The sequence below is a fragment of the Cyanistes caeruleus genome, chromosome 3 (assembly GCF_971803275.1).
Source record: "Cyanistes caeruleus chromosome 3, bCyaCae1.hap1.1, whole genome shotgun sequence".
Taxonomy (NCBI): domain Eukaryota; kingdom Metazoa; phylum Chordata; class Aves; order Passeriformes; family Paridae; genus Cyanistes; species Cyanistes caeruleus.
The window spans coordinates 94,597,474-94,612,697 of NC_141703.1; the positions used below are offsets into that span (position 1 = coordinate 94,597,474).

At 38.7% G+C, this 15,224-nt stretch overlaps 2 protein-coding genes and 1 long non-coding RNA gene across 3 annotated transcripts in view; 2 read left to right on the top strand and 1 right to left on the bottom strand.

The window, feature by feature from the left end:
- Positions 1 to 15,224, top strand: part of LOC111939750 (uncharacterized) — a 187,373-nt gene that overhangs the window by 158,936 nt on the left and 13,213 nt on the right. The gene's annotated exons all lie outside the window — the stretch shown is intronic.
- Positions 8,039 to 13,734, bottom strand: LOC147654370 (uncharacterized). Its single transcript, XR_015285039.1, has 5 exons — positions 13,592 to 13,734; positions 10,399 to 10,604; positions 10,142 to 10,252; positions 9,859 to 9,916; positions 8,039 to 9,278 (listed from the first exon to the last, which is right to left on the bottom strand). It is a non-coding gene; the product is annotated as an uncharacterized LOC147654370 (long non-coding RNA).
- DCBLD2 (discoidin, CUB and LCCL domain containing 2) overlaps positions 13,092 to 15,224 on the top strand; it is a 60,398-nt gene continuing 58,265 nt past the window's right edge. The window contains exon 1 of the mRNA XM_086883003.1: positions 13,092 to 13,163. The gene's annotated coding sequence lies outside the window, so the exon portion shown is untranslated. The remainder of the gene's footprint in view (positions 13,164 to 15,224) is intronic.

A 15,224-nucleotide genomic window follows, 5' to 3' on the forward strand; every position in this document is an offset into this window, starting at 1 on the left:
AATTCAGCAGAATGGAGTCAACTGCCTAGAGCTGTCAGAACCAGTACTGTGATTTCTGGAGAACCACGGAAATACTGAACCTCTTGCTATACCATAAGCTTTATTGGCAGGCAAACACTGCAGAATAACTTAAATTGAGGGAGGAGCTCCTTTTGCTAGTAACCTCATTGTTGTCTTTGTGGATAAAACAATTCTGTCATCTCTTCATGTATATTTGGGGCACCTCTCAGGCCTACATTTCTTTGTCCTACAGCAGGAAGGAAAATTCACCCTTTCCCTAGTAATTGAGTGAAATTCTTCTACAAAAAGCCCAAGTGCATTCTCCAAAAGGCAACAAAAATGAACACAGCGTTAACACTCCAATAACAGGAAATACCCCTAACCAACACTGTGTCATCACATAAGCTAGATTTCAGTTGAGAATCTGGGTGTTGTTTCAGATAACAAAATACAACATGTGTTCGCCATTAATCTTCTTAAACATTTGTTTGGCCAGAAATTGTCTCTGATCAACTCACTTATGTAAACAAGTCTATGCTTCAGACTGAAGTGGTAAAATGTTATTCCAAGGGCTTTCATTGCAGGGAATCTCTCCTTAACTCCAATGAGATTCACTTAATGACAGCCTCAGTATCGCTGTTTGTACTTCAAAGAATTTTATGTTCAGTTTAAATTTCAAAATTTAATAAAAAAATCTTGCCTCAAAGGAGGAAAGCACAACCTCTAAAAATCTACCATTCATCCCTACTCTATTTGCAGTTTCAATTTCCAATGCTTTTGCATCTAGTTTGTGAAGAAACAAAAAACTGTTTATTCTTTCATTATCAGATGGCAGATGCATTCTTTGCAGTGGAACACCCTGGAAAGGCTTCCATTCATCATGTAATTTTTTTACAGGTATAGGACCATATAAAAAATTAAAGAGAAAATGAGGAAAATAAGCTTGGTTTATTTAAGGAAAATAAATAGTACATCTCAATTGTGCCAGCTAGTTCCAGGCACAAGTGATGTATTTCGTTTATGTTTGAAAACGTAGGCACATAAACTATCAAAATTTTTACTTGCAGAATATTGGTGCAGTAAATTAAAACATGCAATTTCCTACAAGCTCTTGCTCCCCATCCTTGGTCTTTTCATGTCTTTTTGTTTCAGACCAAAACGAGAACATGCAAACAACTTCAGTCCAGCCAGTCCAAAGACAGTGTGTGAATGGGGAGCAAGGCTCTCCTGGAGTTGTGATCACTTCTTACTGACTGTGAACCTTGCCCAAACTTTTCTGTCTTCCTTTCAGCATTTGTAAAATGTAAAATATATCTAAGAACCAGCCAAGAGCCATATACTTACTCATATTTGGGGAAGTCGGCTCTTCACAATCAAAAAGAGTTAATGCTTTGATTGCTTGAAGGTTAATCCAAGGCTTTCAACTGTCAGATAGGAATTCACATCCAGATAGAAGGAGCCCCAAGTTTGCAATAAATACAGTCATTAGAATTATTTATCATTGAGTCAAAGCAGTGAAGAGGATTAATCTCAGCTGTGCCAATTCCAGAGCACAGTATCTTAATTGCATTACATATTTTGGACACTGTCCTGAAATGCTTCCGAAGATTGTAGAGATAAAGAACTCTTGAGATATGATTTTGTTTTGCTCTTAAATCTGTAATTCAGTTTACCCAGGATGATCGTTTTAAGGATTTCTTACAAAGTCTGCATTCAGTAGCTGGGAAAAGAGTGTGTTAAAAGACATTAAGAGAAATAAGGAAAGTACAAAAGCTAGAAAGGACAGAGTAAGGGATATAAAAGACAACTATGCTGGCTCTTAATATTTCAAATCCCTGAAGGGATGAGGAAAAAATAGTTATTTTTGTCGCTGCAAAGAGAGTTTGGTAGCTTTAGAAAGATGACAGCTGGTATAAATGACATGGCTTCTTCTCTCTGCTTTTGGCAGTAATTGTACCCCTCAGAAAATGTGCTGCCATTCCACTGCATTTTAATGCTTTTAAAGGCGTTTAAAAGCTATATCTGCCATTCCACAGAGCTTGCCACTAAATAATTAGAAATCCTAACAATTTAAATGAGATTAAGTCAGACCTCCCTTTCCAATTCCAAAATTATTAATGCCGCTCCTTTTTTGTTTGGACTTCAGTCCTGGTATATGAACTGAACAGTTGCAAGTCTCCAATACACTGTTCTTTTCTGCCAAGTATTGCTCTGAAACCCCTCCATCTATGTAGTTTGGCCTGCCACAATGCTGCCATGACAAAGATTCCTTCAGAGATATTATCCCGTTGTATCTACAAGTGATTGAGATCCATAGAAGTCTAGATTGGTTGCCTGGAGTTGTTGGAAATTACAAAAATCCATCTTATCCTGTTATATAAACTTGTTTTGAAAGCAAAACAAAATTAGAAGCAGATAGGTTGGCTCGTATCAAACAGATAGGTTAAATCAATTTTGATTGTGAATACTTAGAGCTATTTGGTCATGCAATGATTGCAACAATGGGAAAAATAGGAGGAAATGTTTGTAGCTGAAGTCACTAAAATGTACCATAAGTAATGTTCATGGAATGTGGTTGTCAGCTTTCACATTGTTTTTCTGAGGGCCACTGAACAGAGGCAGAGGAGAACTGACTGGCGAGAGCTGTTATCATCATGGATGTCATCCTAGCCATGTATCTCAGAGGGATCTATCATTACACTAGCACACTTCTATTAGAAGCCTGCTCTGGTACTAAACCTGGCTTTTGGCTGCATTTATTCAGTGAGAAAAACTCCTTGGGAGGCCTCATTTCCTGAGTCACAGCTTTGGAGAACTATCTGAATGGCTCTGGGGACAACAATGTTAAAGGTGCAGCAAGTAAGGTCTTGAACAATTATTTTTCAGACTCTGGACAGCTTCAAGGCTCCCTCTTACAATTTGAAAACTCAGTCTTCCAGGATTCATTATTTCTAGATTCCAAATATATGTAGAAGTTTGAGAATGTAAACAGAGCCAGAGACCTCTGAGTCTGCAGTCAAGATAATTTTCTTTTGATACTGCCAAAATGTAATGTTTAGAATCTGGTATTTTTTATATCTTCTCTTCCAAAACCAACTTCAGATTTCCTGTCTTGCCTTCTGAGGTGGTATTGTTTCCTTTTTCCTGTTCACTCCATCACTCTTCAGTTTCCATCCTAAAGAAAATCATGACTGTGAAAAGCTCCACAGTTCAGCAACACGGAATCACAGAATCATACAATGTCAAGTGTTGGAAGGGACCTTAAAGATCATCCAGTCCCAGCCCTCAACATGGGAAGAGTGGAACCATCACGAGACCCAGTAAACTGATGTTGTAGAAATGGTCTGAAAGAATCTGGAATATTTGGAAATAGGATTTTTAGCCATGAAAAGACTTCTCTGTAACTGAAGAAGAAATAAGCTGGACAATGACTAGTTTAAATGTTTTTGGGTTTCTCTTATACATGATACATTTTCTTTGTTTTCTGTTCTGTCATGATAAAAGTAAAACTACCATGATCTTCATACCAAGCCTGCATCTGAAGGATTATGTAAATTTTCTGGTTGCTCTGGGTGTTAGTGTTTCAATAGGTAGAGACTTACAACAGATTATTACATTTCTGTTAATTTCTGTGTAATTTATGAGGGAACCAAAAGAGTTATATAATTTCGGAGATTTTTGGATGGAGTATTCACCTAAAGTAGTATGGACTCTTATGTGAAAAACCGAGGTCATGTGGAATACAGACTGAGCAAACTGGACCCAAAACTGTTTATGAACAGCCACAACTCAGGTTTGAAGTGATCAATATTCAAAGTGGTCTTGATATGAGACACACAGCAGGGGAAGTGAATTTCTTTTCTCTTTTGTGATGGGGGTTATCTGAATTTATTTCCCATTTATTCTGTGCACAGTACTGGTAGTAAAAATATAAACCCACCTGATGTATTAAGAACCGAATCCACTGCCCATTTCTGAGTATCTTTTAAATGTGCAAGCTACCTGCAATCTGACTATGTATCCACCTTTTGCAAAAGGGACCTGTCTCTCCAATGGGCCTCTCAGTGACTGAACCCAAAATCCTGACTCCAGCCTTCCCTGTTTTGAGGACATTTCCCTGTTAATATCTCAGTTTTGCTGCATGAGCTTGCCATGTCTGTCTACTGCTGATAGCAGGCACCTTTTCATTTTCCAGGAGCTGCGTCTGTGCTCAGAGGGAGCAGCCAGACTCTTCTCAAACTATGTTCAGGGTCACACTAAGGAAACACTCTCTTGGAAGCTGCCTGGATCTTTGTTCCTTCCATCAATCTAAAATAAGTGCCATTGAAAATGTCTCATTCCTCTCTGTGTATGCAAAGACCATGGGAACACTTACAAGTCACACTCTTTCAGATACTGCATTCAAAATTGGAGGAAATAACAATGTTTGGATCTTTCAAGAAAATCCAAAGTGTCCAGATTTCTTTGGCAGACATTCCCACTTTGTTTTTCCAAGCTGAGAATCATGGAAGTGCCTTTTCCACCTCTTTCCATCTCCCTGTCACTCATAAGTAAGGCTGATCTTACTTGGAATGAGAGACAAAACTTAAAAGTGGATGGGAAAACACATCCAGCTTGACCCAAAGGGGAAGTGTGTCCTCTACCTGCTGCTGTCTTTTTCCACATGTTTTACCTTCTTTCTGCAGGTTAACTCACTACATTCTTCTGCCAATTACTTATCTTCTGTTTTCTCTGTGTGCACAGCAAATCTCTGATGCTCGTGGGACTGTTCCAAGTTCAATAAAATTTCATTTTCTGAAGATTATAAGATTCCTCAAACTCCAGTCAAGATCTGGAGCCAGAGGGAGGTCCAGACTGCATAAGTACAAAGTTCTGCCACAGGCAAGCAACACATAAATCTCATTAATATAGTTCTCAATCTGAAAGTGTTATTTTCTATGTGGAAAATGTAATTATAAATGACTATAAACTGTTGCTGAAATTTTAACTGGAATTATGGACACAGTCCTGGCTGGCATAAGCAAAAAATATTTGCACAGACATCCACTGTCCTGACCCACAGACAGAGTTCAAACAAACACTGATGGGAAAATTAAACTAGAAGTACAGGATATTGTCCTTCATTCTCTGCATTCAGCCTACTCAGATGGCAGAATCTGAAATTTATATGGCATTTTAATTGGTCATAAACAAACTCAAAATGATTCCAAGGTTGGATCTGAACAGATTTCATACATGAATATTTAATATTCATAATGTTTTCTAGGAGGACTATTCTGAGTGTTGAAACTTTGCATTCATCTGCAAAACAAGGAAAGCAACAGAGGTGAACAGTGGAAGCTTAGGCAGGAAATCCCATTAGCACACTTCTTGTGATCCCCTGTGCTGTGCCACAGTGATACATTAAACACCTGAAGTTTTTAATTTTTCACTGATACTATCAATTTTTTCTATTTTTCTCTTTAATTTTTGTATCTGTATCTGTCTCCATGCATAAAGTTAAATCTGGTATGGCAAAGGAATTTAGTATTATGAAAGAGGATTTTAAACTATTTAGCCAAATGGAAAAGTTGAGGAGAAAAATCTGTTTTGGAAAACCTGACACACAAATTAAACAATGAGCAGTATTGAAAGCACTTCTTTTGTCCCCGGCCCTCAGTATTTAATATAATGTTTAGTTTAAAACCTTTTTTGTCATTTTAACACATATATAAATTTCAAGTAAAATAAAAAGGAAAGAAATGTCTTTAAATATTCAAATGAAAATACATGAATGGGATGAAACAATTGCAATTCTATTTACCAGCCTTACAAACAGCTCAAAAGTGTGATTTCTTGCTTGCTTGCTTGCTTGCTTTTCTTTAGAGCAAATAATTTTATCCAATCTCAAAATAATCCATAAAGGAATTATTTTAGCCTTCAAAAGGCTGCTGTTAATACCTTCCCCTCTCCAAAAATAACCCAAAGGCATAAATCCAATATCCATTCCCCAGTCCAGTCCCTATTCTCTCCCAACAGAACTGGCAACATCACATTTCTCCAGATGCCCCTTTCCAGCCATACTGAAATGCATACTAATGGACATTTCTTGATGGCAAGCTTTACCTCAGCTTTATCAAAGCTCATGTTGAACATGAAGCAACTCCTAAAGCAAATCTCAGTTTAAGATCTTGTCCAGAGTTTTATCCATGCCCCAATTTCTTTCACAGATTACATTTCTCTCTTCATGACTTAGTTCAACAGTGAAAAGGGAATTATTGGTCTCACAGAACCCAGGCACAGAACATGCTTCTATGGCTTTGTTTATATAAAACACAGCACCAACCATTGCTCCCCTCTCAGCAGAAGTCTTACTCCCTCTTGCAGAAAGCACACACTCTTCCTAAACACATCTTTCATCCTGCCCTAGAGAACTGAAGGACTCTGATAATAAGCTGACCTCTGCAGTCCCTGCTTTCCTGAACTGCAGTTTTAACATTGTCTAAATTTCAAGTCCAGAAAGATAATCTCCTTTTTCTAGGTCTCTATGCCCTGCAAGAAGTCACACTAATATTTGCAACCACACTAGTATTTGAATTTTGCTTCACAGGTGCCTTGTTTCAAATCCAGTCCTATTGGTTATTGTATCCAAAACCTTGACAATGCTTCCTGACATTCACTACTCACAGGAAGGATCAGCCACAACCTCTCTGGATGCTTTAAAGAAATTTCCTACATTCATCTTTCTTTACCTTAAACACAATGTTAGCCAATAAACAAAATAAAACCCCACCAACCCAGACACCCTAAAAATTAAATTTGGAGAGAACCACACAGCTCAGTACAAATACTAGCTTTTCCATGATTCCCACAGAACTTTATAGGTCCACCTATTAACTTGCCCTTGTAGCCTTCTCTTTCCTGGACCATAACATTCAAGATCAGGATGGTTTTTTTAAATACCGATAAGTTCTACTGATTTCATGCCACAGTGAATGACTTCTCTGATATCAAAGTTTGCTCTTTTTCCTTAGCTTTTGAAGGAACTAACCAAGTTCCTTCAGAAAACAAGACCTTAGCCATCTTTTACTGGACCTGTGATCTCAAGCCATCTAAGAGCATCCTTAGCCCAGTCACTGTTTTCTGTCAGAGGATGAATTACACATTATTCATTGCCAAGAACTAGTCCTGAAACTGTTGGTCTGCTGCTCCTATTGCAACTAGCCAGAATCTATAAATCCTTGCCACCACCAACCCTCATCCTAGACACACCACACTGACAAGATCCTGCAGTAAATGTATTTGTCCAGCTCTTCCTTTTCTGAACCCTAACCCTCACTGTAGCCATAAAGCTCATCCCTGCTGCTCCAGAGCATCAGCCATAATTGTAACCTTAACTGTAACCAGTCCCCTCCACCACAGAATTAATCACCTGCAGACTAATCATCTCTCCACTGCTAGATGGAAAATCTATGAAATTAGGTTTACAGGGCAGCAAAAATGCCAATACAGGAAAATTATCTTCCAGTGATACGTTCCTTTTTCTCAATTGTTGCTTGAAAACAATTGTTAAAGGTACTGCTGTCAGTTTTAACTGTGTTTTTGTTTGAAAAAATGAGTTTTAATTTTAGTGTAGTTTGTCAATGCTTTTACAAACCAGGGCTAACAGAAAATCTTTATTTGCAGCTTAATAGCAAAAGTCAAAATATGTGAAGGCTTCTTCAATATCAGAAATGCTGTGTAAGGGAAAATAGACTGTCTCCAGTAAATGTGCAAATGCTTTACCAGATCTAAGCTGTATAGACCTTTTTTTGGGTGGGATTTTTATCTTTGTCTTTACTTACATTTGTATGTGCTGGAAGATATTTTCACTAACTGCAAAAAAGATTCAATAAATTTATGAAATCATATTCTCTGTTTTCCTTTAGAAAATTCTCATTCTTCTAATCCAGTGCTAATTAAAAATTTTGGCTCTCATTAATTTTAATAGGTCCTGGAAGATACTGTAAACCTGTACCTTATAAAACTAACACCGTGACAAAATAATGTTCCAGAATTAGCATGAACACTTCTCTCTGTATATAAATTTATTCAAAAGCAATTGTGTGGAGTTTTCCACAGGTTTTCCTAATCATATTTCTTTTTCAGTAATGTAAGAAGTCAGTCCCCAAGGGCAGTATTTTCTCCCCTTCAAGTCAAAGATAAAAATTCTCTTCAGTTTCATGGGAACAAGAGCATTCTAAAAATAAAATTCCTTCTCTGATAACCTCTAATGGATGTTTTTTTCTCAGAAAGCAAACAAACAAAGATGTGCTTCATCAGCAAACGCAACAAAGATGCTTTCATCAGTTCCATTTCTGTCCTTAGGGTTTAACTCTGCCTAGTGCAAAAACAGCTCAAGGATCTGTGATGGCAGGTTATGTCATCTCCTGTTCCCTTTGAATTACCCTGAGGCAAAATTGTCCCTTTCTACTGGTGGTTTCCAGCTGTTCCTGGGCTCTTTCTGGGCAGTTGTACAGCACAGGAGCCTCCAGATAAGTAGGGAAAAAGGTCGATAGTGCTGTGACTGTATCACAGTAGGGGCAACTCTTTTTTGACCTCTCGGAATTTCTCATCAGCCTGGGTAGTACTGCCATGATTACCACAGAAGAGGCTGTAAGTCTGCTCTTAATCACTGTGAATCCTTACTGAAGATGGGAAGAAATAGGGCTGCCACAGAGGAAGGCAGAACAAGGAACTAAACTTGTATCCCAGCCACATAACAAGCGTGTAAATAAAAAAAGAATTAAAATCATTACACAGATTTAGGAATCAGACCATGCTTGAGCCTGTCCAGCTATGAATTCTTCAGGTCTGTGCAGGGACCAACAAGAGGCATTGTGATTCAAGCTCTCCGGGAAAGAGGCCGATGTTTAAACTTTCTGGATTTCGCTTAGGTAAAACAATGCGCAATCTGTTGTGATCAATGTGCTTTGTCCTTCTCCTCATCTGCTGTTTACACTTGCAGTTAAACAAGGCCCTGCAGGACATTTCCTAATATCTTTTGGAGGCTTGTTTGTAGTTCTGCATGAATATGTGGTGCTGCTGTTACCTTGCTGCATTGGCACTGAGCTGGGTGGCCGTGCTGGGCTCAGCAAACAGCACCACTGTTCACTTGGGTATGTGAGCAGAGTGGGGGACAGAACCACACAAACACAACCCATGCCTATGAAAAGCCACTGTCAACCTTTCTAGAATATCTTTGCAAGAACCTCTGCTTGAATAAATGCTGTCCATCAGGTTGTCTGTTCAGACAGGAGCTGAAAGAGAAAGGGATGTTTGTTTGTACAGGAACATACTGCATTTTTCCTGTTTTACTTGTGTTTTGTAGCTGGATTTTTAAAAAGAAAAAAAAATAAGGAAGAAAAAGAAAGGAGCATAGGAAGGCAATGGGAAGAATTTTCCTGCATACACGGTGATGGCAGAAAGTTTACATTAAATGGATGGATTTACTTGAAGCAACTGCAGTTAGAAGACTGTACTTTTAGACACACAAACAAGTTAAATATTCAATTTTAATACTAACATATTAGTTTTATTATACCTTTCATTTCTTAGTAGGCTTATTAAAATATTTCATACTATTTCAGTAAGCAGTGCTTGCAGAAGTATCGTAACTTGTGTTCTTCACCAGTAGAGGACAGCACGAACCCAGCTATTGTCCCAGAAGCTGCTCCACCTTTTTTTCTCTTCACCCAACAGCTGAAGTCAGTGGAAGTTTCCTTGCTACCTTTTTCTCAAGAGAAATACCTGGTCTCCTTACTGTATTTTTTTCAATGAAGTAAAATTTAAGCATATATTTTATCACTTGCAGAAATCTCTAATGATCAACATACTCACAAAGCTGATGTTGTGCTTGTTTTCTTCCTTACAAGATACCTTTGACCTGGGAGATCCTCTAACATTTGTCACAGACCCAGAAAACACAGAAGTTAAATCATAGGTGAGCCTGACAGGCTGACAGATAAACAAGCTGTGTTCTACCGCAGTTTGCAGATGTCACCAGCCTGCAGTTTGCTCTTCACTTAATGTTGCTTTCCAAGATGGGAAGCATAGAACCGTATCAGCCATGAAAAGCACAAAGGAAAACAGGGTCTTTGTCCTAAAACATATTTTATCTTACCTTAGACAAATCTGACCCATTCAGGCATGTAGAAGGGATCCTGGTAAGGGGTCAAGCTGCTGACAGTTCACAGTGAATAATCACAGGAGGTGGCTGGTTCTTCCTTTCCACCTAGGGATTGACCAGGAGAGCTTACTTACTGCCTAATTTATAAGATGCAATGAATTCCTCTAAATTTCTCATTATTTCAGCTTTTGCCTTAATTCTTGTTTGTGTTCCTGTCCTGGAATTAAACTAGGACAGTTCCTTAGGCCTACCTCATCCCCATGTATGACCTGGGCTCTGGGCTGGCTCTGGCTGCTGTGCCTGGCTGGCCCTGCTTGGTTTACTCCTATAGCACAGGGCTGACGCAGCTTCTGCCCTATTGTCCTTGTTATGCTTGGCTTCTAGTTGCTTCCCAGTGCTGTAGAACAGCTGGACTTTGCTGTTCCTCACACTCACCCACCTCACAGTAGCTCAAAATCTGCAGAAAAATGATACACAAAGAACATTACAGTTTTTCTTTGAATATTGCCTGGGTAGGACTTCTATATCCCTGCTTATTGAGTCCTACTTGTCTAAGCTTGTGGTTTTCTTTTTTCAAAGTGAGTGACAAAAATTTTCCCAAGTCAGGCTGCTTTAATGAAAAGATTGTTTTAAAAATAATTCTTTCTCTCAAATGGACATTTTTGTGACTTGAAAAAGCCTACTCCCACTCTTTATACCCAGAAATTCAAAACTGAAGTCAACACCTAGGAAATGCAGGTTTGGAGTTACACATGCACATGGAGTTGCATACTATGGCTAGATATAGATAATGGTGTAGATATTGTTAGGGAATTATTGAGTTGTTTTTACTATAGCTGCTTAACTATGAATATTTAAGATGAAATTGCAGGGTGATTTCTAACCACCCAAGCTTTAAGTTTGTCAAATTCTCTCCTGTTAGCTGTAGTGGGCAAGCTGCTGGCAACAAATTAGACTTTGGCAAAGCTCTGAAATTTTTGTATGATTTAGGGCACCTAACTCTATGTGAGATGAGTGAAAGCCAGGTTAGAAGGGGACACAGAAAACTGCAAGTTTTATTACACATTTACTTCCAATTTGCCTTCTGTAGTTGAGGTTTCTGTTGTGAGCTTCTACACAAGGGTATGAAGCACAACACGGCCAGCTTGAGAAGAAATGGTCTAAACCTAAATCTTTTGGTTCATAAGAGGATTTCTGTTGCTTTTTGAAACAATTGAGTTGGTAATAGGACATTCAGAGGAAGCCCTTCTGATGGAGCATTCTGATGAACCATTGGATAGTTCTTGTGTTCATTCAACAAGCAGAGCCAACAGTCCATAGCTCTGTCTGCCTGTACTTGTATTTCTGTCTTTCAATTGCTTATCTACAGCATCTGCCACACCTGCTCCTGCTTCTCTGCAGGCATTCACTATAATACACTGAGTCTGGTCACCCTCAGCTCTCACAGGGAATTCACTTTGTCTCCACTTGAATTTGAATTGTAAAGTTTGCTTGTGCCATATTGGATACACATGTAACGCTCACAGCCACCTTTCCTCAGAGCAGTAAAATTGGTATCCATTGAGCAGCTTTTCAAAAATGGTTTTGCAGTTGTTGGGAACAGCACATAATTAAGTATCTCTAATTCAGATCCCAAGTCTGTACTACAGAGTGTCTCTTAGTTAACTTCAGAAAAGCCATGTCAATTTTCAAGCTCATCTGGCTCTTACTGCATCTTCTAAATAGAAACACTTCTTTCACAGAAATGCTGTTTCAGCCTTGCTTTATCTCTAGGCAAATGTCTACTGGACAGTGCAGTGACAGGCAGTTTACACAGAGCATGTCCCATTAGCTCTGGGGAAAAAAACAAACAACTTGTGTCAGTTCTGAAGCAAAGCTGAATTAAGGGTGGCCATTTCCTGCCATCCAAAGCTCAGAGAACTTGTGTTACTTCAATGGAGGTGTAACAGTTTCTGAGAGCTAATTTTTGTATTTATATGGACTTACAGAGGACTCTGGGTATTGATTTTGAATAAAAAGTTCTGTTTAACCTGACTTAAAAGTTCTCCTTGAGTTTCTACAGGGGAATCTCAACAGACCAAGACTTTGCCTTTTAATCCTCCTTTTTTTGTGATCTCGAAAGCATCCCAAGTGTTGCCTAGGCACTGATGATATGGGCAGGAGTAACCTTGAAGACTTCTTCTCAAATGTACCATATCTTCTCACCTTTTGAGCTGGGTGGGCCTACCTTACACTTTCCATAAGCCTCTTAAAAGTAATCCTAAGAAGTCATGATAGATAGTACACTGTAAGTTACTCATCGTCTCAGGCCCACTTAGTCCTGTGATCTCTTCTTAGAAAAAATAAAGACCTGGGAAGAGCTATAGATGACTGTAAGGAAGTTAGTGAAACCACCAGCAGCTAATACCCATTCTAAGGTCTGTTAGCATTTTGTGAAGAAAAAACAGTACCTACTCAGCAATTTCCAATGCAATTTCCAAATAGTCTGCAGTGCTTGCAATACCTCCTGCTCTGTTAAAAGAACACAGTATCCTTTATTTTTAAAATATGCTGTGTGTACAAAAAGGGTCTGACTCAATATGAATATTTAGCGACCATGTTTCTTGCGTTCAGACTCACTAGTTTGGGTGGGATGTTTCTGAGGAGATTCCTTTCTTAGCTTTATGTTAGTGCCTTCCCAAAAGATGGGAGATAGCTTCTTAAAACCATGAGATGATATTACATTTTTATTACAATACATCCCTCTAGCTGAGAGGAGTGTGTGGAAAGTGCATAGCCTCCCCCAGCTTTGGTTGTCTCAAGCAAACTCTGGGGTATATTGTAATTCTTATCTAATGTTTCTGAAGGTTTCTGAATTCCTTTGTCTGCAAGTAACAGTATTTAATCTCTTTCGTGACAGATATGCATAATATAATGGTTTTGTTTTGTTGTTTTGTTTTTCTAGAAATGAGGACTGCCGCAAATTAAATGCTCTGCAAGTAATTCTGCACCTATGATGAGCAAGGGCACATACTCTGCAAGTATTTGGGGCTTTATTCTTTTCACAGAGCAGAATGCCTCTGCTCTCGCTTGAGGCCACCAGGCACAGTAGAATTCAGGAGAAGTCTGTGATATTTCTTGGAGATAGCTTTCTTGCCTAGAAAGGCAAATTTCTTTTGACACTAATCTAAATGTTCTGATGACTTGATCAAATGCCCCATAAAGCAAATATTTCCATGGGCTATTTGATCAGACTTGACAACAACAACAACTTTAACTTGAGGAAATAACACTAATATTAATTTTATAAATTCAAACCATCTGACTTCCTATATAATGAACAAGAATAAATATCAACCCTTATTATCAATGCTGCCCCACATGTTTACCCCAGCTGCCAAGCTACAATCTGTTTAACTATATTTTTTGTTTCCCTTTAATATTAACATAGTGTTTATTCTTTACCCTCTTTAAAGTCTGCCTGATCACACTGTTGTTCCCCTAAAGGAAATCACGAGCTGCAGAGAAATCTGGAGAAATATCTGTGTTTTAATGCTAGCTGTATGTCATCCAGGATCCCACCGGAGATGACATTATTACTTTTCAATGGCAAGAGCTGGTCACATGGGAGGTGATGTTTTTATTATAATCAGCTGCAGAGAACTGGTGAGGGTGAGCTCATCTGCAGCTGAGTATGTTTGAACTTTTGCACCTTTCAGTACCTTTCTGTGAGCAGTGAAAGCTCTCTCCAAGTGGGATGTGTTAGGGAGTTCGGTTTCCTGTAAATGCTGAGATCTTAGAAAATGGCAACAGGAAATGAACATTACAAAATAAAATAGAACTGAAGAATTATGATGTTGATTACTGAAGCAAAGTCATTTCATCTGGGTTCTGTAGGAAAAGATTATTATGGCTTAAATATCTGATTTGATTTTAGTCTTCCATTCACAGAATTAATCAAAAGTCTTCTTGAATCAAGGTCATATTACTCAAAGCAGATTCCACTTACACTGTGGCCAGCCATTATGATGTGAGTCTCCTGGGAGATGCTGTGCACCCTTCAAAAAATGGTCTTTTGTCAAAGCCTCGAGAAACATATCACATCTGCTTCCCTGGGACAATTTCCAGACAATATGCATTTAATTGACTTTTGGTGAGGAATAAATGGAAATCTAGTGGCACATCTGGTGCTGCCTTCAAATCAATTTACAGTGGTTAAATAGATTTGAACTGGCACTCACTCACATGAAGAACCTGTCATGAAGCTCTTTGTTCACCCCACTAACTAGGCTATCAAACAGTGTATTTTGCCTTAATGCAGATTTTGCTGAAAAAAAAAAAAAAATGACATTTTGCACATGGCTGGGCTTTAAGGCAGTTAATGAAATTAAAGCAGAGAACTCCCAGCACAGTAGGAAACCCAGATAACAGGAACAATTGTTTAGTCAGCACATTTCTGCTCCCTCAGGAGCTAAGGCTAATTATCAGGGCCAAGGCATTTAGCATCCAGAGGGGTGAGGAGACGACAGCACAACAGCAGTTCTCTGCACAACTGTCCTAGTCAAATTTATTTACACATTCTGGAGAAACAATGCTTTTGAAACACATTTTCCCAGTGCAGATGGGGAGGTGTAGATAATGGATCCATGTAGTTGTCCTGTTGAGTTTTCACAACGATTTGCAGTTTGGAAAGCAGCTTAGGCAGTGCCATCCATACAGTTTGACCTGGGGTAATTTTGGAAAAGATGTATCAAAGGAAAAAAGCAGTTTACAGAGTGAAAGGATTCAAGTCTGGAAATCGTCTCTACACAAAACAGACTCCTTCTTCTCCCCCCACCTCCCAATTTAAGAAAAAGTCAAATAACATTCCACAGTCATCAAAGCATGTTCTCCTATCACCAAGCTGGCTTTGAGTTAACAGCATACTTATTGATCTTTCTCTATTTTCTTTACTAAACCAGATCATAAAAGGTGAGAAAGAGCAGTTTTGTCTGAGCACTTTTATGAGTTAAAAACATTATTTTGTGCTTAAGGCACTCAGCCAGATCTTCGAACATCTGGTTCAGATCCTGCTTTTTCCTGTGTGACAAAATATATT